Source organism: Camelus bactrianus, chromosome X, assembly GCF_048773025.1.
Source record: "Camelus bactrianus isolate YW-2024 breed Bactrian camel chromosome X, ASM4877302v1, whole genome shotgun sequence".
Taxonomy (NCBI): domain Eukaryota; kingdom Metazoa; phylum Chordata; class Mammalia; order Artiodactyla; family Camelidae; genus Camelus; species Camelus bactrianus.
Window position 1 is genome coordinate 36,182,532 of NC_133575.1, and position 27,678 is coordinate 36,210,209.

Consider the following 27,678-nt stretch of genomic DNA (forward strand, 5'->3'; position numbering starts at 1 on the left):
TCAAACCAAACAATAATAAATTGAGGGAAGCAACACTTGCTTTCACACCTCACAGGTTTCTGGTAAGTAAAAGTTGAATATTAATATAATGCAGGCAAGGGTATATGGGAAAATGAGCACTTACTTCGTGCTTAATACATTTATTTATGCATTCATTCCCCGAAATACTTATTGAATATCAACCATGGGCCTGGGGTACTGGAGATAAAACAGAGACCAAAGTAGATCAAGTCCCTTTCTTTCATGGAATCTACATTGCAAGTAGAAAACAGACAATATAAGAGATCAATAAATACATATCACATTATGTGAAGAAGTCGTCTAAAAAGAAACAGAGCAATGGGAGCACACAGAGATGGGTAGGGGGTGACTGGTGACTATTTTAAATAGGATGGCTGGTAAGGGCCTGTTTGATAAGTAGGCCTGAAGGAAGTAAGAAAGCAGGCTATTTGACAACTTTGGTGACAGTGTTCTCAACAAAGGGCACATCAAATATGAAGGCCTGGAGACAGAACCATGTTTGGCATGTTCAAAGGGAAAGCAAGAAGCTGGTACGGGTGGAGGACAGCAAGTGAGGGAAAATCTGGTGGGAAATGAAGTAGAAGAGGGAGCGAAGAGACCAGATGATACAGGGCCTGGAAAACCACGGACAGGACTTGGCTTTTATTTTAAGTGACTGGAAGTCATCAGTGGAAAAGAGCAGGGAGCAGCAGGGAACTTGACTCATGGTGTAGAAGGCTTCCTCAGGCAAGCTGGATTACATGGGGAGCAAACACAACAGCCAGCAACCAATGATCATTGCATGGACTGAGGAGGTAGAGATCAGATTTGGGATTTAGTTTGAAGACAGGGCCACCAGGATTTGCCAATTGAATGGGTGAGAAAAATGAGTTAGAGATGACTCTGGTCTTTTGAGCAGCCAGAAGATTGGAACTGCCATTTCTGAGATGTGGGAGGCTACAGAAAGAACAGGTTGGGGCAGGGTGTGGGTAGATAATCACAAATCTGGTTAATGGATGCCATAGCGTGGTTAGATGCTGACAAGAGTGATGCAGCAGGGAGGTTAAAAAAAAATATATCGGGTAGGAGAGAGGGGTGAATTGCTCGAGTGACGTCCATGAGATGACAATAGGGGTTGGGATGTAGTGGTGGCCCTAGATAAGGATGTAAGCAATATCAGATGTTGCACTGGGGGCGGAGGTCCTGTAACACACTACACAGACATAAGGCTCTATTTAGACACATCTTATTATCAAGAGTGATGTATACTCTAGCTGTTGTATTAGTTGGGGCTAACTATATTTCCCAGTTAACTAGCCCACTGAATTAAAAGATCTAAAAGGTCACAGCAATGACACAGTGCATACTGGGTGTGTGCTGAGTCATCCTCAGGCACAGAACTGTGATTTAAATACTGTCTGCCCTTTTCAGGATTATATTCATATCTGTGGTCTCCTTTGATCCTCAACTTTTAGGTTAGGCAGGCATTATAATTCCCCATTTCATAGATGAAAAAACAGAGGCTTGAGATTCTAAAGGGTTTACCCAAAGTCACATAGTCGATAAGGGACAGAATTAGGACTAGAACCCGGGTTTTCTGTCCAACACCAAAGGGTTCTTCCTAATAATTGAGATCTCGGTCATATTTTGGACCTGCCTTTCAGACCTTGTCCCTGATCCAGAAGAGACTTACAGTTCCAAAGGGGCATCTGGCCTCTCAGTTCACTGATTCTCCCTGCTTGTTTTCTTCATCATTCTCATCCTCAGCATAATAGAAAAGATTTATCATCTTCTCTTAGGAAAGTGATTAATTATGGCCAGAAAGAACTGAACTGTCTTCCTGTCAGGATGCGTAAGGAAGACCATTTCTCCCTCCTCCCCAGGAAACAAACAAACAAACATACATACAAACAAACCTGTTGCCCTGGTTCTTTCTGATTTCTGGGCTTAATGCTCCTGGGGTGCACCTGGGAGACTTAAGAGGATGGATTCTCCGGACACTTTAGATAAGCCGAGAAGCTTCCACATGTTTATTTATAGGTTATATACCAGATTTCACCTTTCTTTTCTTCCTCTCCCTCCCCTTACTGTATCTTCTAAACGTACTTAAAGGGGGTTGCACACTTCATACCATCAAACTTGGCAAAAACAAATAGATGAGACAAAAAAGATGAAGGGAAAATAGAAGAATGAGGATTAGATGATTCTGAAGTAAGATTAGACAGGAAGGCCCTAAAGCTCGACACATCTAGAAACAGCCTGCACACTCGGCTGGCAAAGCAAAGGGGAAAACATGACCAGTACAGTAGCCACAGGTGTCCACAAGATTCTAACAAACCAGCTGTTCAGAAATAGAGCTTTTTCTGCTACTAATATATAAGAGACATTTGTGCCATAGGCCATTGAAAGAGGACATTGGGAAATAGAATAGATGAAGTCTTTATTATTTCCGCACAGTGAGTACAGAGTGTTTCCCAAGACTAGTCTCCAAAAGAAAAGAAAAGAAAAAAAGAAGAAAACAAAGTTTGATGGCATAAGGCCTTAAATGAGCTCCATTCAATAATAACTCTGTGAAGAGACATTACAAATTGATTCAGGTGGAAAGCTCTTTGTTGGGGAGAGGGTATAGCTCAGTGGGAGAGCACATGCTTAGCATGCACGAGGTCCTGGGTTCAATCCCCAGTACCTCCGTTTTAAAAAATGAAAAAAAAAAAAAAAAGAGAGAGAGAGAAACTCTTTGTTAGTCTAGCTTGATGTATTTCTCAAACTTTTTGGTCTCAGGACAGCTTTACATTCTTGAGGGCACCAAAGAACCTTTGTTTATGTGGGTTATATCTATCGATATTTACTCTATTGGAAATTTAAATGACAACTTTGAGAAATATATATATATATTAGCTTATTTAAAATAATAAATCTATTATTTACACGTTAACATAATAACATTTTCCAAAACAGAAAATTTAGTGAGAAGAGTAAAATTGTTTTACACTTTGGCATATCTGTTTAATGTCTGGTTTAATAGAAGACAGCTGGGTTCTCATAGTTGCTTCTGCATTCTAGCTGTTAAGACATTTTAATTGAAGTATATGAAGAAAATCTGGCATCACAGATATGTCACTGGAAAATGGAGGCATATTTTAAGAGCTTTTTCTAACAGTTGTGGATATTCTTCTCTAAATCTACAACAAAATTTGACAAGTATTTCTTAAAGGTTAGTTGTGATACAGAATCTAAATGTATATTAATGAACTTTTCATATGCTGTTGTTACATGACAGCCCATCACCGATCTTGTACTCTGAGTAGATCTTTTACCCATGCATGATTTTGTAGCATTATGCCCTGGTCGTTTGGAAAATACTAGTTCGCTGAGTTATTGACACATTTCATTGTACAATATCAAAAATCACATTTGTTACTATCACCACCCATCTCATTAGAAAGTCTTGAAGTATTGGGACGCTGTCAAGTTCGCAGTAGCAGATACAAGTTTTCCAAATTTCTAATTTTCAGTTGAAACTCAAATTTTATCATTGTCAACAAATACTATCAGTTGTTTTCCTTGAAGTGACAGGCTCCTTTTGTTCATTTTGAAGAAAATGTTTGCCAAATACCCAAATCAGAATAACCATAGCTTGACTGTCAGTTGTTCTTTCAAGAAAAGAAAAATGGTGTTTGGAGAAAAAAAGAGACTAGTTCCGCTCACAACTCAACTGCACAAGGGCTTTTCCTAGAGAAAACCATCATGCTCTTGTTTGTAATGGAACTGCTTTCCATTTCATCACCCAGAGTATTATTCTGTGTATTTGAAGGTTGAGATGGAATAAAATTAGTAACTTTTACCTTAGCATCTAAATTCTAGAAGGCATGAGACAGACTGAGGTTAATATTTTGCCTATAAATGTACTAGAGCCTACACTTTCCATTTAAATTTTAGAAGAAGCTGGTCTGTGTCTACAAAACTTTTCTAGTGTTTTGATAGAAATTGAGTTAACCTACAGACCAATTTAAGGAGAACTGACTCCTTTATTATGTTTTGTCTTTCTAATCCTTGAACACAATATATCTCTCCATTTCTTTCTTTCTTCTTTGATCTATCTCAACAGCATTTTGTAATTTTCAGAATAGAGATACTGAACATTTCTTCTTAAGTTTATACCTAAGTATTTAATTTTAGCTAGAATAGTTGTAAGTGGTACTGTGTTTTAATTTTGGTTTCTACATGTTCATTGCTAATACATACACATGAGATTGATTTCTGTGTTTTCATTTTGTATCCTTCACCTTGCTAAACTCACTTATTCTAGCTTTTTGGAAATTTCTTGGGATTTTCTATGTAGATAATCATGTAATCTGCAAAATAGTTTTTTTCTTCCTATGCAATTGCTATTTCTTTTCTTTTTCTTGCCGTATTGTAGTGTCTAGAACTTCCACTATTATGTTAAATAAGAGTAGTAAGAATGGACATTTTTTCCATGTTCCCAGGCTTACAAGGAAAGCATTCAACCCTTCACCATTAAGTATGACGTCAGCTCTAAGATTTTTGTAGACGTTTATTATGAAGTTGAAGAAATTTCCTTTTATTCCTAGTTTGCTGAGAGTTTTTATCATGAATGGGTGTTGGGTTTTGTCAAATAGGTTTTCTGCATCAATTGCTATGAACATTAGGTTTTTCTTGTTTAGCTTACTGATGTGATAGAATATATTGACTGATACTTGAATGCTGAACCAATTTTGTATAATTATAATAAATTCCACTTGACGATGGTGTATAATTCTTTTTATATATTGATGGATTCAATTTGCTAATATTTTTGTTGAAGATTTTTGCCTCTAATTTCATGAGAGATAATGGTGTGTAGTTTCCTTCCTTTCCTATTATCTTTTTCCAAATTTGGGATAAGTAACACTAATCTCATAAAATGAGTTCAGAAGTGTTCTCTCCTCTGAGACTTTCTGAAAGAGACTGCTTAGAATTGGTGTTAATTCTTCTTTAAATGTTTGTCAGTATTGCCAGTAAAAGTCATCTGGGCCTAAAGATATTTTCTTTGTTAGCTTTCTCATTACACATTCAATTTCTTTACTGTTTGTAGGACTATCCAGACTGTGTATTTCATCTTTCTTGAATTTTGATAGTTTGCTGTTTTTAAGAAATTGATCCATTCCTTCTAAGTTGTAGTATTCCCTTATTTTCCTTTTAATGACTACAGGATCTGTTTTAGTGAAACAAGAATCCCTCTTTCATTCCTAATGTTGGTGATTTGTGTCTTCTCTTTTAATTTTCTAGAAGTTTGTTAATGTTACAGATTTTCTCTGAACAATCAGATTTTTGTTACATTTATTTTATTATTGTCTTGTTTTCAATTTTATTGATTTATCCTCTTTGATTTATCCTTTTCTTTTTTTGGTCTTATTTTGTGTTTCTTTTCCTAGTTTCTTGAGGTAAAAGCTTAGATTATTGATTTTAAAACTTTCTTCTTTTGTAAGTATTTAGTGCTATCAATTTCCTTCTCTGCTTTAGCTATGTCCCAAATATTTTGATAAGTTGTATTTTTATTTTCACTTAGTTCTATGTATTTTTATAAGATTTTCTTTGAGTCTTCTTTGGTCAAAGGAATATTGAGGATTGTGTTGCTAATTTCCAAGTGTTTGGGTATTTTTCTGTCCCTTATTTCTAGTTTGATTTCATTATGGTCAGAGAACATAATCTGTATGGTTTCACTTCTTTTAAATTTATTGAGATTTGTTTTAAGGCAAGATATGATCTATCTCAGTGATAGTTCCATGGACACTTGAAAAAATGTATATTTTGCTGTTGTTGGGTGGGCAGTCAATTATATTCTGTTGGTTGGTGATACTGTTCAATTCTCCTGTATCCTTGCTAATTTGAGTATAGTAGTTCTATCAGTTTTGGGGGGGGGGATATTGAAGTCCCCAAATATAATTGTGGAGTTTTTCATTTCTCCTTTCAGCTGTCAGATTTTGCTTCATGTACGGTGAAGCTCAGTTGTTTGGCACATACACATTTAGGATCGTTATGTCTTCCTTGCAGATGGATTCTTCTATCATAATGTAAGGTATCTCTTTGTGTTCATAATTTTCTTTGCCCTGAAAGCACTACACCAGGTATCAGTATAACTACTTCTGCTTTTTTCCCACTTTTTTGTTTATTATTTTTAATTTGTTACTTTTTCCAGCTTTATCGAGGTATCATTGACAAAAATTGTATATGTTTATGGTGTACAACTTGATGTTTTTGTATACATAAACATTGTGAAATGATTACCATAATCAAGGTAATTAACATATTCACATGTATACGACTTCACATATTGTCTTTTTGTGTGTGAATATGGTGAAAATACTTAAGATTTACTCTGTTAGCAAATTCCAAGTATATGATATAGTATTATTAACTAGTCACCATGCTGTACATTAGATCTCCAGAACTTATTTATCCTGTATAACTGAAACTTTGACTAACATCTCCCCATCTCCTCTCCTTCCCAGTTTGTGGCATCCACCATTCTACTCTCTGTTTCTATGAGTTTAACCTCTTTTTATATAAGTGATATTACATATAATTGATGTCATGCAATATTTATCTTTCTGTGCCTGGCTTATTTAACTTAGTAGAGTGTCCTCCAGGCTTATCTAAGTTGTCTCAGATGACAGGATTTTTTCTTCTTTAAGCCTGAATGATATCCCATTGTGTATATATACCACATCTTCTTTATTCATTCATCCATTGATAGACACTTAGGTTGATTCTATATCTTGGCTGTTGTGAATAATGCTGCAATGAATATGGGAGTGCAGATATCCCTTCCAAAGGCTGATTTCATTTCCTTTGGATACATACCCAGAAATGAGATTGCTGGATCATATGGTAGCTTTATTGTTAATATATTTAGGAACTCCGTACACTTTTTAATAATGATAGTACCAATTTACGGTCCCACCAATGATGCACAAGGCTTCCCTTTTCTCCACATCCTCCCAACACTTGTTATCTTTTGTCTCTTTGATAATACACATTCTAATGGATGTAATGTGATATCTCACTGTGATTTTGATTGGCAATTCCATGATGATTAATGATGAGAATTTTTTCATATACCTGTTGGCCATTTATATGTCTTCTTTTGAGAAATGTCTATTCAGGTCCTTTGTCCATTATAAAATCAGATTATTTGTTTTCTTGCTATTGAGTTGTCTGAGTTCCTTATATGTTTTGGATATTAACCACTTACTGGATATATGTTTTGCAAATATGTTTTCTCATTCTATAGGTTTCCTTTTTGCTTTGTTGTTTCCTTTGCTGTAAAGAAACGTTTCAGTTTGATGCAGTCTCACTTGTCTAGTTTTTGCTTTTGTTGCCTGTGGTTTTAGGGTCACATCCAAAAAAAATCACTGCCCAGACCAATGTCAGGAAGCTCTTCCTTTTCTGTTCTTCTAGTTTCTATAGTTGCAGGTCTTATGTTAATTCATTTTGAGGTGACTTTTGTATATAGTGTGAGATAAGGGTCCAATTTCATTTATCTGCATGGGGATATTCAGTTATCCCAGCACTATTTATGGAAGAGACTGTCCTCTTCTCATTAGGTGTTCTTGGCACCTTTGTTGAATATCAATTGAATATAAATGTGTGAATTTATTTCTTGGCTCTCTATTCTGTTCCATTGACCTATATTTCTGTTTTTATGTCAGTACCATGCTGTTTTGATCACTGCAGTTTTGTAATATATCTTGAATTGACATAGTGTGATGTTTCCAACTTTGTTCTTTTTGCTCTGGATTGCTTTGGCTGTTCGGGGTCTTTTGTAGTTCCATATGAATTTTAGAATTTTTTTTATTTCTGTGAAAAATGCCATTGGAATTTTGATAAGGATTGCATTGAATTGATAGAACACCTGGAGTAGCATGGACAAAAGCATGGCATTTGATGTACAGAAGTTCTTGATTTTTATATAGTTTAATTTATCATTTTTTCCCTCTATGGTGAGTGCTTTTTGTGTCCTGGTTAAGACATTTGAAGGCTCTTCTTTTAACATTTCCTTCTCCTTCCCAGAACAATGGTTGCTCAAGAAGGAGTGGTGTGGCTGAAGAGGAAGGAGTGGGAGGTTGGGTCAGGTGGCATTCATGCTCATCCTTGCATTACTCTGGAAGCCACAGTCACCTCTAGCACTGGGCACTTAGTGCTAAATCGAGGCTACCTTGCTCCACTTTTCCCCCACCCATGGTGATTTCTCTTTTTAAGGGCAGTGCTGCTGTTCCTCGTGAATTCTGTTAATCTCTTCCATCCCCATTTCATCAAACGTGTCTAAACCTCCAATTCTGTACATAGCTTCAGAATCCTTTCCTAATGAACCCTTAAGATGCAGGGCAATCATGAAATGGTATATGTGTTTAATTGTTCTTGACTATGTCCTTGAAGTTAGGAAAACTTTATTCGTTCCAGATCATTGAGGACATTGGACATGCTGCCTAATTGCACAAGCTACCATAATTAAGCATCAGCTCCAGGCCAACCAAGATACCCTCATACACATGCTGCTTTTCATGCTGTTTTTTCAAATTATCTTTGTATTGTTTAAATAAGACCATAAGCAGGTCTCAAGCTAACACTTTGGATATGGCAGTTCTAGAAATGCCAACTAATGTATCAGTTTAATTAGGAAGTAAGGTGGAAAAGCATTGTGATGACCATATTTCAGGAATTATGGTTAAATATTAGGAGTTCCCAACTTGCCAGTGAACTTTAGCAAAGAGCTAAATGTTTGGAACAAGATATGAGAATAAAAGAACAAACTCACACAAAAGGGAAAGAGAGGTGAGAAAGGGAGGACCTAGAGAAATAATATCAAAGCTAAGTTGTGTTCCAAAATTTAAAAATATTTGGAAATTGAAGTGGAATTTCCCCTGGAAGAAAAAAATTAGACAATGTAGTGTAGTGTCTAGGGTAGCCTACAAAAGTTTACTTAACTCACAGTGTAGCAGCAATAGTGTCTTGTCTTTAGTTCCAAGATCCCCCAAGATGTCTATATCCCAGTCCTTGAGCCTAAATTTATCTAAGCTCCACAACAGAACTTGAGTTTCAGAGAGACGTGAACCCTGTGAGAGCTGGCACCCGTGAAAGAGGAGGAGGTGGGAAATGTAGCTCCATGGCTCCATGGGTCTCTCAGAAAATTGGATGAGGGCTGCAGTAAACCAGCCATCATTGCTTGGCCCAGACAGCTCTGATGGGAACATGGATGTCAGCAGATACCTGCAGGTTATTTGGGAAGTGTCGCTATTTGGCACTTCTCTACGGTCTTGATCTAGTTTGAAGGGACTGAGCATCTAAATTAAATCAGAGCTGACAGACATTGTAATGCCTCTAGTTTATTAATTCTATGGTGATTTAAAGCAAATTTACTAAAAGTCTTAATGAGATTCTTGAAATTCCAAAAGCGCTAGGCAAAAACTCAGCCTTGGCAAAAACATGTTAATTCCACCCACATCCCCTTCTGCACACCCCGCTGCCAAATTGCTTAAATCTCTAAATAATCACTTTCTAGATTAAATAAATTAACCTCATTCATTTGTGCTTAAGTTATAAGACTTAACTGCACATCCTTGCTCCCGAAGTTTATCAGCAAAATTGTAGTTCAGCTTGTTTGATGTTACACACACACACACACACAAGCACACAATTAATAAAATGGATTTTTAAAACGATATTATCTAGATGTCAGAAAGAACCAAATCAGTAAATATTAAAAAGTCTATTATGAAATTGAAGTTACTTTCACCATCCAGGGCAGAATAAAAGGAAAAGAGAATTATTTAATCTACTCTTATTACAAGTATGCAGACATGCTCATAATCAATAGGATTACACACAGGACAGGCTATGGTAAGAAAACGAATCACTTATAAAGAAGAATGTCTACAGAAGATGAAAGAGAAGATGAGAGAGGAAAGTATATGTCAGTCACCTCAGTAGGAATAGGTGAATATTGCAAGTACCATTCCTAAAAACAAACAAACAAAAAAATCCAGTGGGACATTTTGGAACTAGAGATATCTGCACTCCTATGTTCACTGAAGCATTATTCACCATAGCCAAGATATGGAAACCAACTGACGTGTCCACCAACAAATGAGTGGATAAAGATGTGGAGTATATATATATAATGGAATACCATTCAGCCATGAGAAAGCAGGGAAGTCTGCCAGTTGCAACAACTTGGATGAATCACGAGGGCATCGTGCTAAGTGCAATAAGTCAGACAGAGAAAGACAAATCTGTGATGTCACTTACATGCAGAATCTAAAAAATCTCTGAATGCAGAGAAACAGAGTACAGCGGTGGTTCCAGGAGATGCATGGAAATTCCCCTGCCCCCAGAGAGGAGAAATGGGGAGATACTGGTCAAAAAGATAGAAACTTCCAGTTATAGGATGAACAAATTCTGGGAATCTAATGCATAGTATGGTGATTATAGTTAATAACACTGTATTATATACTTGAAAGTTGCTGAGAGAGTAGATCTTAAATGTTCTCACCACAAAAAAGAAACAGTAATTATGTGATGGGATAGCGGTGGCAGCTAATGCTATGTGGTAATCATTTTGCAATATATAAATGTATCAGATCGACACATTGCACCTTAAATTTACATAATGTCAATTAAATCTCAACAAAGCTAAGGGGGAGTAGTGTATCTTAGAAATCTTTCATATATACATGTATATATACAAATCCTCCTCATTTTTTAGAGTGCCATGCCATACAGTAGTATGGATTATCATACGTTTTTTTTTTACCAATTCCCTATTAATGAATATTTCAATTGTTTCCAAACTTTTGCTAATACAAGTAAAGCTATGATGAATATGTTTAAATATACATTAGTTTGCCCATCGATGCACATGTCACATAAATTCTTAGAGGGTAATGGTCGATTATACATTGGGTGATCTTACTAGATATTCTGAAATTTCCATCATAGAGGTTTTACTAGCTATCTTCCCATTAGAAGAGAGAGATGAGTTTCCCTGCTCTCATCTTCAGCAATGTTGTTGAGCTCTGACAAACAAATGAGTTGAAAATGGTACCTAGTTTGAGTTTTAATTTCTATTTCTCTTGTCACGATATAATTTTTTATTAACAGTCTGACCATATGTCAGAGTTCCATGTAGAACTTGGTACTAAAGTGCTTATACAGGGACTGAATCCTGAACAAAACCCCATTTCAGCAATATTTTATAAGCAGAAGCCACTGGAGGCAAGGAAACATGGGCAAGAGAGTTCAGATTATTTTCCAGCTCTACCCAACTGGTGCCCCATCAGTAGCATCAACAGATGAAGGACTGCATCATTACTGCTAAGAATGTATGTGAAGAGATAACTAATTATCTGTGTTTCACTTAAGAGTGGTGTTTATGAGGGAAAACAGATTAGATGAGCAGATTCTGTTCTATTTGGTTTATAATCATTTAATCTAGTTCCTTTTCTGCCACTACTACCAACAACAAAATAAAAAACCCATGTTAAAATATAAGCCATTTTAAGTAGCTGTTAGAATTTTAAGTGTAGCTTCATAATTCAAAAAAAAAATTATCTTGTTTCTTTTTCTATTTTCTTCCCTTCTGCAATACTAGTACAATATTATTAGATCCATTAATAATACAATGCATAGGTATTTTTGTACTAATTTAACAGGTTTTATAAAGGAAATTTTTCTGCATGTAGCCTATACCTGGACAATATTTCTACTTATGTGATAAATTTGATTCAGCTATAAATGAAATTCAGGTCTGGAAAAAAAAAAAAGAAACACTTGAAATGACACTTACATGTGTACTGTAATCTTTGTTCAATTAGGCCGATTTCTAGAGGGGTCAAAAAAAGAATATTGCTAATTATTCTGTCTAATTTATTTTTATAAGACACCAATTAAGAAGAAATGAAGTAATTAGGAGAAAATTCAACTGAAATAAATATAATAATCCCAGACAATCTTTTAAACCACAGAGGACCCGGGGCCACTTTCATCATTAGTTAATGTTAATGTCTCTGTATAGTCATTAATTATTGGGCAAATCTGTCACTATTTAATGTCTATCAGCAAATAAAAACTGCAAAAAGATGGGGAAAAATTTCAATACAGTTACTCCATGATCAAGATATATACGTATGTGCACGTCTCTCTTTTTGTCACACACACACACACACACACGCAACACACATAAACACAGCTAGTAATAATCACGTACTCTCAACAGGTTTATATTTCCTGAAAATACTCATTCATTTACTCTAAGGTACAGATTAGACTATCGGTACTCAAATTTACTATAATTCATCTAGAATGGTTAAATTCAGCTAAATAGTTTCTTGAATGTTTTGAGGCCCTATCAGTCCATTCATGCTTTTTCTCTAATCGTTAATACTTTGGAGAGAGGGTACAGTGAAGGTCTTCGTGAAAGTTACTTATTTATCACTTCGGTGATATTGTGTTTCCAGGGATAAAGGTCAGTTGGGAATTATCACTGCAGTTAGGCATAATGCAATTAATTATGCCTTGTTAGGAATCCGCTTAAAATGATTCAATGGTGTTTTTGAATATTCTAAGGCTAAGGGTAGTTTACATTTTAAGTTGTAACCATTTTTTGACACTTCCAATATATTAGGTAGCAGATTGGAGAAACATCAGAAATGAGAATAATAAAAATCTTCAAGGATATTATTTCCATTCATGATACCCATTTCCTATCATGCTTATAAAATAACTCTAATGTTATTAAAGATGAGAACATGGTGCATCCTTATAGACCTTCAACACGTAGTGAAAATCTCACAGGGTGAGAAGCTCTCACTGGTACGATAGAACTACCTCATCCTGGCCATGAGAGCTAGTTTTTAAATTTTCAGGACTTTTTTGAGATGGTTGTGAAAGACACATTAAAATTTAAATTACATAAACTTACAGTTAACCAAATTACATTAAAAACAAAGGTAACAAATATTTGAAAGTCATTCCTTCCTAATTATTTTACTAAGTTTTTCTATAATCTATTTTCTTGAAGTTGTTAACATCTATTGTTTCTGTGTGGTGGAAAACACCATGTAACGGTGGCTACCACGTAGCTCTTCCCAACTTTGTTTGGGAATGAAAGCATTCAATCATGTCATGTTGGAAGCTTGAAATCAGCCATGGTGGGAGTATTAATACCATGGAAATTGGCAAATGCTACAAATCACTGCTTTTTGTTTGAGAGAAAGCCAGTTGCTAAGCATTTATCAGCACATTACTGCTCATGGAGCACATCGGGCTGGCATTCCAGGTCTGAGGAAGACTTGAGAATTAGATACAAAATGTCTCATCAAGCAGGTGAATAGGGTGTCTCTGAAAGTGCTTTGTAAAAGAAAATTGAGCGAGATAGATAAGATTCCAGATGAGTTCGGCCTCATGATTATTTGGTATCCCTATGACCAGGCACTCCATTCAGGGCATGGCAGGATTTTGGGGTGGGGGGTTGTTTGTTTGTCTTTTAAAGTATAGTTGATTTGCAGTGTTGTGTTAGTTTTTGGTGTATAGCATAGTGATTCAGATAGATAGATAGATAGATAAATAGATACTCCTTTTCATATCCTTTTTCATTATAGGCTATTACAAGGTATTGAATATAATTCCCTGTGCTCTACAGTAGAACCTTGCACACCTTTCAAAAAATAACTCCTGTCAAAACAAAAAGAGACTCTCAGGAGTTATTTTTTGAAAGCTCTGTATGACATGGCTTTCCTCCAGAAGCCCAGGAGTCTGTGTTGTGATTCTCTGATTGGGTATTATCATAAACTCCAAACAATTTTTCTCACTACTGATACCTCTAATACTATACCGTTTGCTGGGTCACATGGTTCAAACCACAGGGCTGCTTGCATCATAGACTTTTTCCTGCTCTGAGCTCCACTTAAAGCTGGGAGACTTCATTTGACACACCACTGTAAAATGATTATAAATCAATAAAAAATGTTAAAAAAAAAAAAAAGCTGGGAGACTTCGATGTCACCCAATATATGGGTCATAGCACTATCTGAAGACATGAGCACTTTTCCAGGTACCTCTGGAGCCCAAAGAGACCTGTGAAGTGATGTGCTCCTTTGTGGTGAGAGGGGCAAGATGCAAAAGTGTTTCCTTTATTGTTGAGGGGATTTCCTGGCATGCCCTAGAGCACTGATGTCCTAAAATTTTTGTCAATGTTCATAGAATTTATCTCCTACTCTTACATTTTCGTAGAGTTTCTCTCTGGAGTATGTGAGTCTTGACATTGGAAATGCTCTAGGCAATTTTTCCTTTTGCTTCACCAGTCAGATTGGCATGATGTCATCAATAGAGTGGACCAGTATGATGTTCTGTGGGATGGGTAGCTGATCTAGGTCTCTTTGGACTATTTTAGGACAGAGGACAGGGCAAGTCCTGGGGCAAGAGTGTAAATGTACTCTGTTGTATGTTTCCAATGAGAAGTATGTTTCTGAGAAGGATGGAAATGGATGCATTCTTCAGATCAACAGCCACATAACTTGTATGTACCATGAATCTGAGATCATGTTAATTTGATCACCTGGCATGAGCAGCTGAAATCGGGGCTATGACTTGGTTTGCAGTAGTCCACATCGACCTTCCAAGATATGTCTAGGTTTTACAAGGACCAGACTTGTTACTTCAAACAGAAATATGATAAAGGCTACCTCTTCTTCCATGTACAGTTACCTAGATAAATAGCTATGGGTCCCTCTCTGGATGGACTGGGGTAATCATTAGTGGTGTACTTACCATAGTGTTGCAGGGTTGGGTGGTGAACACACGTTGTCTTATGTGGTAGAAGTCTCTACCTCATCTTCAAACAAGTGGGGAGAGCCAGCCTTTTTCAGATAAGAGGGGCCAGAGGGCTCAGGGGAATCTGGGTATTTAAGATGCTGAGACTATCAACCCAATTGTCTCCATTCCTTGTGTCAGGGATTCTCAGTGCCAGCTGGGTGGCAGGGGATCCAGTTCCCAATTCCATTCTCAGCATTTGCTTTGTCAGATCCAGCACCAATTGTTGTAGGTCAGGTACCCTGGGAAACAAATGCTGAGACAGAGCTCACGGTGCAATAGGGTTGTTAGGAAGTGCACTGGGATCCATATCTTTGGAAGAGTTGTGAAAAGACAAAATTGGGAGGCGAGAGAAGTTAAGCTGTGTTTAGAGTCAACAGAGGTCTCAGCTGACCCTACAGTGAGTTCTAAAGCTTGGCTACTTCTTAGGAATTATTACGAGTTGAAGTGAGATGATCAGATCTTTCTATCCCTTCTTGAATCAGCATTAGGTGTGGGCTGCCCTGGGAAAGGAGTATGACCTTGGGCAAGGCAGCTCTTGCAGCTGAGGCAAGCTCTTGAGAAGGTCAAGAGCTAAGGGCTATCAGTCAGCAATACTCCCAGAGGCTGGCCAGAGTGGATGGGGAGGATCTAAGTGGCACATCACAGCATTCATCAACTAGGACAGCAAAATACCTTTGATAATTTCTAGACTTCCAATTTCCAAAGAGTGCAGAACTGCCTAGAGGTGGATGTGGTAAACAAATACAAATGTTATTTAATGATCTATCAGGTTGAAGAATATGACCTTGATATTTCTGTAGGTCAAAATGATTGAATACCAGAAATTTTATACTGTCCAACCTAATTGTAGAGTAAACAGGGAACAAACTTGCATTGTGTATGTGGTCAGATTTAAATGTTTATGCATTCTAAAATAATCTATCAAATAGCTTCACCTCCCACACAAACCTGACACCCTCCCCATCCTCTCCATTAAGAACCCTGCTTCCACAGCAAAAGAAACCATAAACAAAACGAAAAGACAACCTACAGAATGGGAGAAAATATTTGCAAACAATGCAACAGACAAGGGATTAATTTCCAAAATACACAAACAGCACATACAGCTTAATATAAAAAAAATGGGCAGGAGACCTAAATAGACATCTCTCCAAAGAAGACATACAGATGGCCAATAAGCACACGAAAAAGATACTCAATTTTGCTAATTATTAGAGAAATGCAAGTCAAAACTACAATGAGGTGTCAACTCACACCAGTCAGAATGGCCATCATTCAAAAGTCCACAAATGACAAATGCTGGAGAGGCTGTGGAGAAAAGGGAACCCTCCTACACTGCTGGTGGGAATGCAGGTTAGTGCAGCCACTGTGGAAAACAGTATGGAGATTCCTCAATAGACTAGGAATAGACTTCCCATATGACCCAGGAATCCCACTCCTGGGCATATATCCAGAGGAAACTCTAATTTGAAAAGATACATGCACTCCAATGTTCATAGCAGCACTATCTACAATAGCCAAGACATGGAAGCAACCTAAATGCCCACTGACAGTTGAATGGATAAAGAAGATGTGAGATTATATGTGTGTGTGTATATATATACACACACACACATACACACACACACACTCCCCCAGGACTTGCCCTCATATATATATATTTGCCCTCCATAATATATAGTGGAATATTACTCAGCCATAAAAAAGAATAGAATAATACCATTTGCAGCAATGTTGATGGACCTAGAAATTATCATACTAAAGGAAGTAAGTCAGACAGAGAAAGACAAATATCATATGATATCACTTGTATGTGGAATCTATAAAATGATACAAATGAACTTATTTAGAAAACAGAAATGGACTCAGACACAGAAAACAAACTTATGGTTAACAAAAGGGAAAGGAAGGGGAAGGATAAATTAGGAGTTTGGGATTAACATATACACACTACTGTATATAAAACAGATAAACAAGGACCTACTGTATAGCACAAGGAAATATATTCAATATCTTATAATAACCTATCATGGAAAAGAATCTAAAAAATAATATATATGTACATTTATGCATATATATATAAAATTGAATCACTATGCTGTACACCCGAAACTAACACAATGTTGTAAATCAACCATACTTCAATTTTTTTAAAAACCTGCTGTTAAAGCATTTGATGTCACCCACATCCAATGGTAAAATAACACCTCATGAATGCAGTGGGAACTTATCCACTTCTACTCAACACATTCATTCCACCTCTGAATTTTGACTCTTGTTCCTCTCCTCACTTGGAATGCTTCTTCCTACACTGACCCAAACCAAAAAACAATAACACCACCCTTTTCGAAACCTACCTCCTCCTTACAGCCTTTTTTGATGGCACCCAGTTCATCATAGCTTCCCAGAGTTTCTTCAGCACTTAAGGCCAGTTCAGCACAATCTAGGATTTAATAATGGTATGGTGTGTCTCACAAAAGGATTCTGTTTTATGTAGATTACCTTTGTTTCACCAGATAGGTGTGAGTCCCTTGAAGACAGAAGTTGTAACATTTACTTCCTCTGTTTTGCCCACATCGCTAGCACCCAAATGGATTGAGAATCATGTGGATTTTCAAGACCCTTAATATGTGTATTTCTTATTTACCTACTTTAACTGTCCTTCCAAAGTTATACATACATAAATAAATTATCTATATATAATTATATATTATTATATATTTACATGTAATTTATAATATAATACATATAAATATAAAATATAAATATATAATAATTTATAATAATTTATCATTATATATTATGATTAATAACATATAATTGTAATTATAATTTATATAATAACAAATGTAGATGTAATAATTTATATATAAATATGTTTTTATATATTATATATCCAGACATAAATTATAAATTCATAAGCACTCAAAAAGCTGAGGAATAAAGTTAAGGGTCTTCCAAAGTATTCTTGGAGGGTGGGAAAAAGATGAGGTGAGAAGAAAACTTGTAAACATCCAGAAAACAGAAGCTATCTTTGGATTCCTAATTCTTCCTCTGATAGAACTCTGCACTTTTCTTAGTAACACCTCTCATCATTTCTAACTGTATGTTTATGTTATTATTTAATTAGTTTCTGTCTCAGTCCAACTAATTTATCCCCCATGAGGGCAAGGACCACATTTGTTTTACTCATCATCATATGCCTAATGCCTAGTACATAACAGGTGCTCAGTAAATATTTACTGAACTAATTATTAAAGGCAGTAACTTAATGACTATAATTTGATGAAAGAATTTATGCCTTCAGCTCCAGGTACTTCTAACTACCAACCCTTGTCCTTGGCCAGTGCTCTAAGGTAGCTTCTTTCATCCTGTCATATTTCCTCATTTGAGAATATCCCTAATGTATCAATACTCTTAGTCTTTTATCCTTACTACAGGAACCCATTCCTCCCTCTTCTGCGCATATTTTTAGAGTAGAGGACCTGTCGTCACTCTAGTGGCTCTCTGTCCTATGACTGAGTCTTCTATTTGAACCAAAAACGCCTATCCATAAGATCATCAACTTCAGCAAAACAAGTTCATCTCCCAGTAGCAGTACCTCCAAATTGGCAACATGATCTTTTGAAATCCCCCTAAGAAACATTTCCCCAAATTGTGCCCTGAAGATCACCCTCTGGACACACCTTTCCTAAACTTCCTCTCATGTTTGATTCAAATATTGGAAGTGATTTCCTGCATTTACTACTCAATACAAAATTACCATATTCATGAATTCATTTTCTCCCTTCTTCTCCCTCTAGTTTTCCCAACTCTTCTCTCTCTTCCATGCTATTGTGTGTGCATGTGTTTGTGCGTGTGTTGAATTGTGGAGTGTGAAAGAGTTTGTGGCATGGCAGAGTGAAGAAAGCCAGTGTTAAGGGAGAGAAGATAAAGTGTTTCAGTATCTTTTTATTCTGCATTTATGAGTTCTCTATTGCTGCACAACCAAATCACTCCAACACTTAACGGTTTAAAACAATACCAACCACTTTGCTCACAAATCTGAAATTTAGGCAGGCCTTGGCAGGGGCATTTGTATCTGCCCTATGTGGCATCGGCTAGGGCAGTTCAACTAAAGGCCGGAGGATCCAATTCCAAGATGGCTCATTGACACATGACAAGCCAGTGCTGGGACCTCAGCTAGGGCTGAGGGTGGCAGGGAAGTAGGGCTGTTTGATTCCTCCCAGTGTGGTGGCCAAGTTCCAAGAGTGAACATCCCAAACCTAAATGGATTATGCTTGGATATTACTAAAGAATTTAGCTGAGAATCCCAAGTATTGCCTGATCCTTTCTCCATCTGTTTTTCATTTATTTCAGCTTATTTCAAAATGGATGCAAGGCAGAAGCTCCCTTTATTTAAGGTAGACCCTGTAACCTTTAAACATGATTCTTCTACTCTGGATTCCAAGAGATGGTCTACATTTTGGAGAGGGGAAAAAAAAAAGTATGTGCATGGTGGGGAGAGATGTGCTTGTGCATTTGCATGCTGTGTGAGCACACACGTACATGCCTGTGGGTTTTACATGTGTATATCACGTATGTGTCTATATGCATCTAAGTGTGTGTATATATGTGTGTCTACTTATGCTGGTGAAACTGTGTGTGTGTTAGCATTTGTACCCGTGTGTGCAGTTTCCATCAGGATCTCAATCTGGTAGTTCTATAGTGACTTGGAGAATTGCTGCCAGACTGACTATATATCTAAGTGAAATTCAACAGTCTTAAATGTAATTATTTTAAACTACACATGCATTAGCCCAAACCATAGCATTTTCTCCAAGTGACGCCATGGTCTACAAAACTGAGTAAGAGTGCTTATCTGAGCCATTATCTTTTAAGTGCTACAGTACCCCAAGTCCTGAAGACTGTCCTGATAAAATGCAAGAGATGCTATGAAAGAATCTACTGATTTTTCTCTGACAGCTATGATTCATGACATAACACTTATCCTTAGAACTATCTGAGAAATGTTTCTGAAATGATCCATTTGTTCCTGGTTCAAATTAACAAAGAATGCCGCACATTTTTACCTTTTTTTTTTCCTTCTTCTTCAAAGCAAAGATTTAGGTTTCCAGAGAATGTACTACAATACCACTCTAATCTTGGTATCTGATAATGCTAAACGTTATTTCTGTGGTGCATGAAGTTAACATAGAAGGAATTACCTTTTGCTTAATTTTGCTATTTATACACAGTAATATACACCTTTTTTCGGTGTACAGTTCTATGAGTTTTGGCAAAATGCACAGAGTTGTGCAACTGCCATCAAAATCAGGATAAAGAACAGCTCTGTCACCCCCAAAATATTAGCCCACCCTACCTCTTTATCATAAAACATTCCTCCTCTCCTAACCCCTGGTAACCACTTACCTGTTCTCCTTCCTTACAGTTTTGTCTTTTCCAGAATGTCATAGAGATGAGATTACACCATAGGTAACCTCTTGAAGTTGTCTCCTTCACTTAGAAAAATGCATTTGAGATACACCCATACTGTTGCATGCATGTATATATATTTTGCTTGTTTTTATTGCTGAGTAGGATTTTACTTTATGGATATACCACTGTTTGCTTATCCACTCACCAACTGAAGGACATTTGGGTTGTTTCAACTTCGGTGCTACTGTGAATAACGCTGCTATAAACATCCACGTACAGGTTTAGCGTGGGAACATATGTTTTAATTTCTCTAGAGTAAATAGTAAATCCTTAAGAGTGGGATTCCTGGGTCATATAGTAAGTATATTTTTAACTTTATAAGAAAATGCTAAACTGTTTTCTCGAGTCTGTATCACCTTACATTTCCATCAGCAATGTATGAAAGTTCCAGGTGTTCCGTATCTACTTCAATATTTTATATTGTCTATTTTTTATTTTCGCCATTTCAATAGGTGTGTAGTTTTATCTCACTGTGGCTTTCATTTGCATTTTCCTAGGAACTGATGATGACAATCATATCTTTATGTTTCCATTTTCCTTCCACACAGTTTCTTTGAAAAGTGTCTGTTGAAACCTTTGCCTACGTTTGAGGGGTCGTATGCTGTCTTATTGTTGAATTCTGTTTGTGAGTTCATTGCATATTCTAGATATAAGTACTTTTTCAGATATGATTTGCAAATATTTTCTCTGGTCTGTAGCTTTTCATTCTCTTAACAGTGTCTTAAAGGGCAAAAGTTTTCACTTTCACCAAGTCTGACTTACAAATTTTTATTTTATGAACCATGCTTTGGGTTCACATCCAAGAACTCATTCCCTAAGACAAGGTCACAAAGATTTTCTGTATTTCATCTAAAGGTTTTTATCGTTTTATAGTCATATTAAATCTAAGAATCATTTTTAGTTAACGCTTATATCAAGCATCAGGGATAGGCTATGGTTTATTTTTCTGCCTGTGATGTTCAATTGTTCTAACACCATTTGTTGGTAACATTATCCTTTCTACATCGAACTACTTTTGCATCGAATGACCATATTTGAGTGAGTCTATTTCTGGAACATCTACTCTGTCCCATTGATCCATGTGTCTGTCTTCTCACCAATACCACACTAACTTGATCACTGTAGCTTTATAGTAACTATTGAAATCAGGTAGTGTGAGTCTCTTAATTTTGTTTTTCCTTTTCAAGATTGTTTCACCCATTCTGGTTTCTTTATCTTTCAACAGAAGTCTTGGAAGCAGTTTTAGATATCTACCAAAAAAAAAAAAACAAAACAAACAAAAAAAAAAACCGGTGGAAAATTGGGTTGTGATTGTGCTAAATCTATAGCTCAACTTGGGGAGAATAGACATCTTAACAATAGAGGGTCTTCTGATCCATGGCCATGCATATTTTTCCATTAATTTAGGTATTATTTGATTTTTTAATTACTGTTTTGTAGTTTTCAGCATCACATACTGCACATATTTTGTAGATTTATAAGTATGTCATTCTATTTCAGCTATTTTAGAGGGCATGCTCTTAAAAATTAAGGAGTTTCAATAATTCATTATGAACATATATATAAATATAATATATTTTTGTATATTATCCTTGTATTCTCAAACCTTATAAACTTGTTAACTACTACCAGGAGCTTTGACTTACATAATGTATTTTAATTGTTTGCTTTTTAATAACCTTACAAGACATTATTATTTTATACTTCCAACTTTATTTTAGATATACCCATATATTTGTCTTTTTCTTTGCTCTTCTCATATTTTCCTTCTGGGATCACTTTTTTTCCTGCTTGCAGTATATCTTTCATAATGTATCCTTTAAATTTCTTCCTAATGGAAAACCTTCTCAGTTTTCAATATAAAAAAATGTATCCATGGGAAGGAAGAAATAAAAGTGTCTTCTCTTTACAGATGACATGCTTGTCTATATAGAAAATTCAAAATAATTCACCAAAAAAAAAAAAAAGAAAACCTCCTGGAACTAACAAGTAATTATAGCAAAGTTGTAGAACCTAAGGTTAAGGCACAAAAGTCAATCCCTTTCCTACAAACCAGCAATGAATAAGTGGAATTTGAAATTAACACAATACTATTTATACTAGTATGCCCAATAAAATGAAAAATGTAGGTATAAATCTAACAAAATATGTACAAGATTTATATGAGGAAAACTACAAAAATATGATGAACAAAATCAAAGAAGAATTAAATAAATTGAGAGAGATTCCATTTTCATGCAAAGGAAGACTCAATATTGTCAAAATGTTATTTCTTCCCAACTTGATCTATACATTCAGTGCAATCCCAATTATAATCCCACCAAGTTATTTTGTGGATATTGACAAACACGTTCTAAAGTTTACACGGAGAGACAAAAGACCCAGAATAACCAATACAATATTGAAGGAGAGGAACGAAGCTAGAGAATTGACATTACCTGACTTCAAGACTTACTATGAACCTACAATAATCTAGTCAATGTCGTATCGGCAAAAGAATAGACAAATAGACCAATGGAACAGAATAGAGAACCCAGAAATAGATTCACATAAACACAGTCAACTGATCTTTGACAAAAGAGCAAGTTAACACAATAAAGCAAAGACAGTATTTTCCACAAATGATGCTGAAACAGCTGGACACCGACATGCAAAAAAAAATGAATCTAGACACAGACATTACACCCTTCACAAAATTTAATTCCAAAAGGATCATAGGCCTAAATGTAAAACACAAAACCATAATAGATAAGTAACAAAGATATATTGTATAGTATAGTGAATTATAGCCATTATCTTGTAATAACTTATAATGAAGTATAATCTGCAAAAATACTGAATCACTATGCTGTACACCTGAAACTAATATAATCTTGTAAATCAAATATACTTCAGTTAAACAAATTTTTAAAAACCAAGAAACTCCTAGAAGATAACATAGGAGAAAACCTATATGACCTTGAGTTTGGTAATGACTTTTTAGATACAACACCAAAGGCATGATCCATGAAAAGAAGAACTGATAATCTCGACTTTATTAAAATAAAAAATCTCTGCTTTGCAAAAGACACCCTCAAGGAGATGAAAAGGCAAGCCACACACACCAGGAGAAAATATTTGAAAAAGACATGTCTGGTAAAGGACACATCCAAAATATACAAATAACTCTGAACACTGAACAATAAGAAGACAAACAACCTGATTCAAAATGGGCCAAAGATCTTAATAGACACCTCACCAAAGAAGATAGACAGATGGCAAATAAGCATATGAAAAGATGCTCCACATTATATGTTATCAGGGAAATACAAATAAAAACGAGATACCACTACATGCCTCTTACAATGGTCAGCGTCCAGAACACTAACAACACCAAATGCTGGTGAAGATGTGGAGCAACAGGAACTCACATTCATGGCTGGTGGGAATGCAAGATGGTATGATCACTTTGGAAGACAGTTTGGCAGTTTCTTACAAAACTAAACCTACTCTTGCCATATGATCCAGCAATCATGTTCCTTGATATTTACTCAAAGGAGTTGAAAACTTATGTCCACACAAAAACCTACACACACATGTTGCTACAGCAGCTTCATTTATAATTGCCAAAACTTGGAAGCAACCAAGATGTCCTTCAGTAGGTGAACAGATAAATAAACCGTGGGTACATCCAGACAATGGTATGTTATTCAGTGCTCAAAAGAAATGCATTATCGAGAAATGAGTTATTAGACATGAAGGAAACTTAAATGCATCTTACTAAATGAAAGAAGTCAATTGGAAGAGGCACTGCATGATTCCAACTATAAGACATTCTGGAAAAGGCAAAACTATGGAGACAATAAAAAAAGACCAGGTTGCCAGGGATTGTGGAGGGGGAAGGATGAATAGACAGAACATGGAGAATTTTTAGGGCAGTGAAGAAACTCTGTATGATATTATAATGATATATATATGACATTATATACTTGTCCAAACCAATAGAATGTACAACACCAAGAGTGAACCTTAACGGAAACTAAGGACTCTAGAGGATGATGTGTCATTGCCAGTTCATCAATTGTGATAACTGTATCACTTTGGTTGGAATGTTAATAATGTGGGAGACTATGCATGTGGTGGGGGCAAAGGGCATACAGGACATCTCTACCTTCCCCTCAGTTTTTCTGTGAAACTTACATTGCTTTAAATAAATAAAGTCTTATTTTAAAAAGAATGTATCCATTTTGTTATCATTCTTCAAAGATATTTTCTCCTTGTCTATAATTCTGATCACTAGTTACTTTCTTTCAATTCAATGACCATATCATTCACTTCCTCCTGCCTTCCATTGCTGTTGTTAAGAGATCAGCTAACTAATCTTCTAAATGCCACGCCTCTGAATGTCATCTGTCTTTTTTCCTGGGTCTATTTTTGTTTGTTTCTTTTCCTTTCTTCTTTGCTGTCCTTCAGTTTCACTCTGATGGGTGTAGGTGGGAATTCTTTTACTTTTCTCATTGGAAATTGGGGGACTTCTAGAATGGCAAGTTTATGTATTTTAACAGTTCTAGAAATTAATAGCCATTATAGTTTTATTCTCTCTCTACTGTCCTTTTGGGATTCTAATTAAATTATTGTTAGACCTTTTTGCTCTATTGCTTATGTCTCTTAATCTCTCTTTTGTACTTTTCATCCTTTATTTTCTCAGTGGTGCATTCTGGATTATTTTTTCTGATTTATCTTCAAATTTATCAATTATCTTTTTACCCATGAATAGTTCTTTAATTTTATGCATTAATCCATAATATATCCATATATATATATATACACACATACATATATATCTACAGATCTACATCCATCTATGAAAATACCTATATTGATCTATTTATCTATATACATATATACATTTCTAGAAGTTCTAACTGGTTCTTTTCCAGATCTGATTTCATTTTATACGGTTTCCTGTTGGCAAGGGTATTTTCAGTCCATCTTTTACTTATTTAAATATTGAAAGCATAGTTAAGGTGTCTTAACTAATAATTCCCTATCTGCAGTCTCTGTGGATCTCTTTCTGTTGTTTGTTCTCTCTCCATGTTTTCATGTACATTGCTTTTTTCTTGTATGAATGGCACTGTTTGTCACTAAGTATCTTTGAAAATGTATTTATAGGAATAATCTGAGCTCTGTTATGAAAGGTACAACAATACACAAAAGATAATACACATTAGCGTAGACCAAATATCCAGGGACACTATCTGTTCAGAATCACTTCAAACTAAATTCAAGGCTAGAGGGTTTTGTTTTTGTGTTGGGTAGTCCATAAGCTGTCAACTTCAGCAGTCCATAAGATGTCAATTTCAGCTAAAAATACATTCAAAGGCCAATTTACTTCTGTTTCATACTGACCCTAAAAGTATAGCCCTTTAGGATTTCTAACTATAATAGGGAGAGTCTATTCTTAACTCCTCACCTTGGGCAGACCATGTCAGCCTGGCTGTTAAAACCAAAGTTCTAATTTTTCCAGGTTGACAAAGGCCTTCAGTGGCCTCTGGGCTCTCTTTACCTCTCTAGGTTCCTGCTTTCTCTTAAGTTTGCACTGGAAATTCCCCACTATCTTGTCAGCTCTCCAATGCTTTTTTTTAAAAAATCATTTCCCCCATAATTTGTAGTTGTTTTTCTGAGAAAATGTTGGTCCAAATAACCTAGCTTGCCAGTACTAGGAACAGAAATGAATTAATAATGTTTATAAGAAAAATCTCACTCCAAATTAGAATTGTATGGGTCCTAATGTGACATGGCTGTGATATTTTTATTTATTTTCACTTTTTTTGTGGGGAGAGGTTGCCCATTTGAGTTTCTGCACACGACTGTCTTATTTTAGGGGTAAAAAAATGAAATATTCAGGAGTCTTTGTCTTTGGTCGTCAGCAATGAACAGATTCTCTTCCCCATTTGCTAGTGGGGGGAGGGTCAAAAACATTTCTTTTTTCTCAATAATTTTCTCTTTTCAGACATACTTATATAATTTTACAATTACCTTTATGTTACAGAATATTGGTTAGCACTTCTCAAATTGACCTTTCTTATTTTGTGCTGAAAAGTCTTTGTTATTATTTTTTCCTGCCTTTCTCTTATTTGTATGAGAATGAGGATCAGGGTTTGTAAGTTTTATTTTCTGGGTTTTTAATTTTTTGGTGGGGGTGGGTAAGTGAGAGGAAATTATCTCTTTTTTTCTTCTGTCTTACTTAAACTCTTGTCTTGTTATTCTATTTTTCTTTTTAAAATTTGTTTTAATTCACTTCATTTTCCTTGGCAACCTATGAAGGGCTGATAAAGAAATTTCTCTAGGTGTTATGGTGATGGGATTGGATTCAGAAAAATTTTCTAAATAAATAAGAGAGGATTATAAGAAGTTTCAAAGAAACTACAAGTCAGACTTTTTGTAATAACTGTATTATCTCATCTATTAATAAATCCAACTTCATCAAGCAATAACTTGTTGCTTTCTCATTATAATCAATGTTTAAAATGTTTCTGGTCTTGTCATTCATGAGTCACCATTATTGGAAGCTGCACCTACCTGGAGGTTTCGTGAAGAACAGAGGCTCCACCCTTATACACCCACACTGAGTACATAAAGAGTCGATGCTTGAAAAGAAAACATAAAAGGTAAGTGACAAGCTAGTAAAATAACAGAGGCTGATAAAAATTAAAAGACAGCAAGCAGAGCGGGGAGGGCATAGCTCAGTTGTAAATAAAGCGCATGCCTGGCATGCACGAGGTCCTGGGTTCAATCCCCAGTACCTTTATGAAAATACATAAATACATAAATAAATAACCTAATGACCTTCCCCCCAAAAAAGATAGCAAGCAGAAAAGAATTTGATACATAAAAATGAATAATTATTTGAGATTATTACAAACTTAAAGACTATATACCACTTCATTACAAGATGTGTGTGCCTATAAATAAGTTAGGAGCACCAGTTTTCCAGATGAGCTATTGTATCCGCACTGTGGACACTCCTGATTTCCCCTAACTTCAGTGATCCTTTGTTCTGAGGGTGCCTTAGAGGATCCAGTCTCATAATGTGTTTCATCACAGAGTCATTCAGCAAGCTGGTTAAGAGGTATCACCAGGAAAAAAAAAGAAAAATCCTCTAGTCAAATAAGACTGAGAAATACCAAATCAAATACAATCAACCAGTTTTCTGTACTGTCCGAGTCCTGAGCCTTCAGCACGCCAACAGGCATAAGGAAGCTCTAAATGGGAAGTTACAGTATAGTAGTCCCTCTTTTATTGAGCATGTCTTGGAACGTTCTGTGGAACACACTTTGAGGAGTGTGC

General features: G+C 35.9%; 1 long non-coding RNA gene across 1 annotated transcript in view; it reads right to left on the reverse strand.

The window, feature by feature from the left end:
- LOC123612173 (uncharacterized) overlaps positions 1 to 27,678 on the reverse strand; it is a 209,223-nt gene that overhangs the window by 22,957 nt on the left and 158,588 nt on the right. The window contains exons 6-8 of the long non-coding RNA XR_006719386.2: positions 26,911 to 26,978; positions 17,229 to 17,314; positions 11,846 to 11,881 (exon numbers count right to left, since the gene is read on the reverse strand). This is a non-coding gene — a long non-coding RNA (uncharacterized LOC123612173). The remainder of the gene's footprint in view (positions 1 to 11,845; positions 11,882 to 17,228; positions 17,315 to 26,910; positions 26,979 to 27,678) is intronic.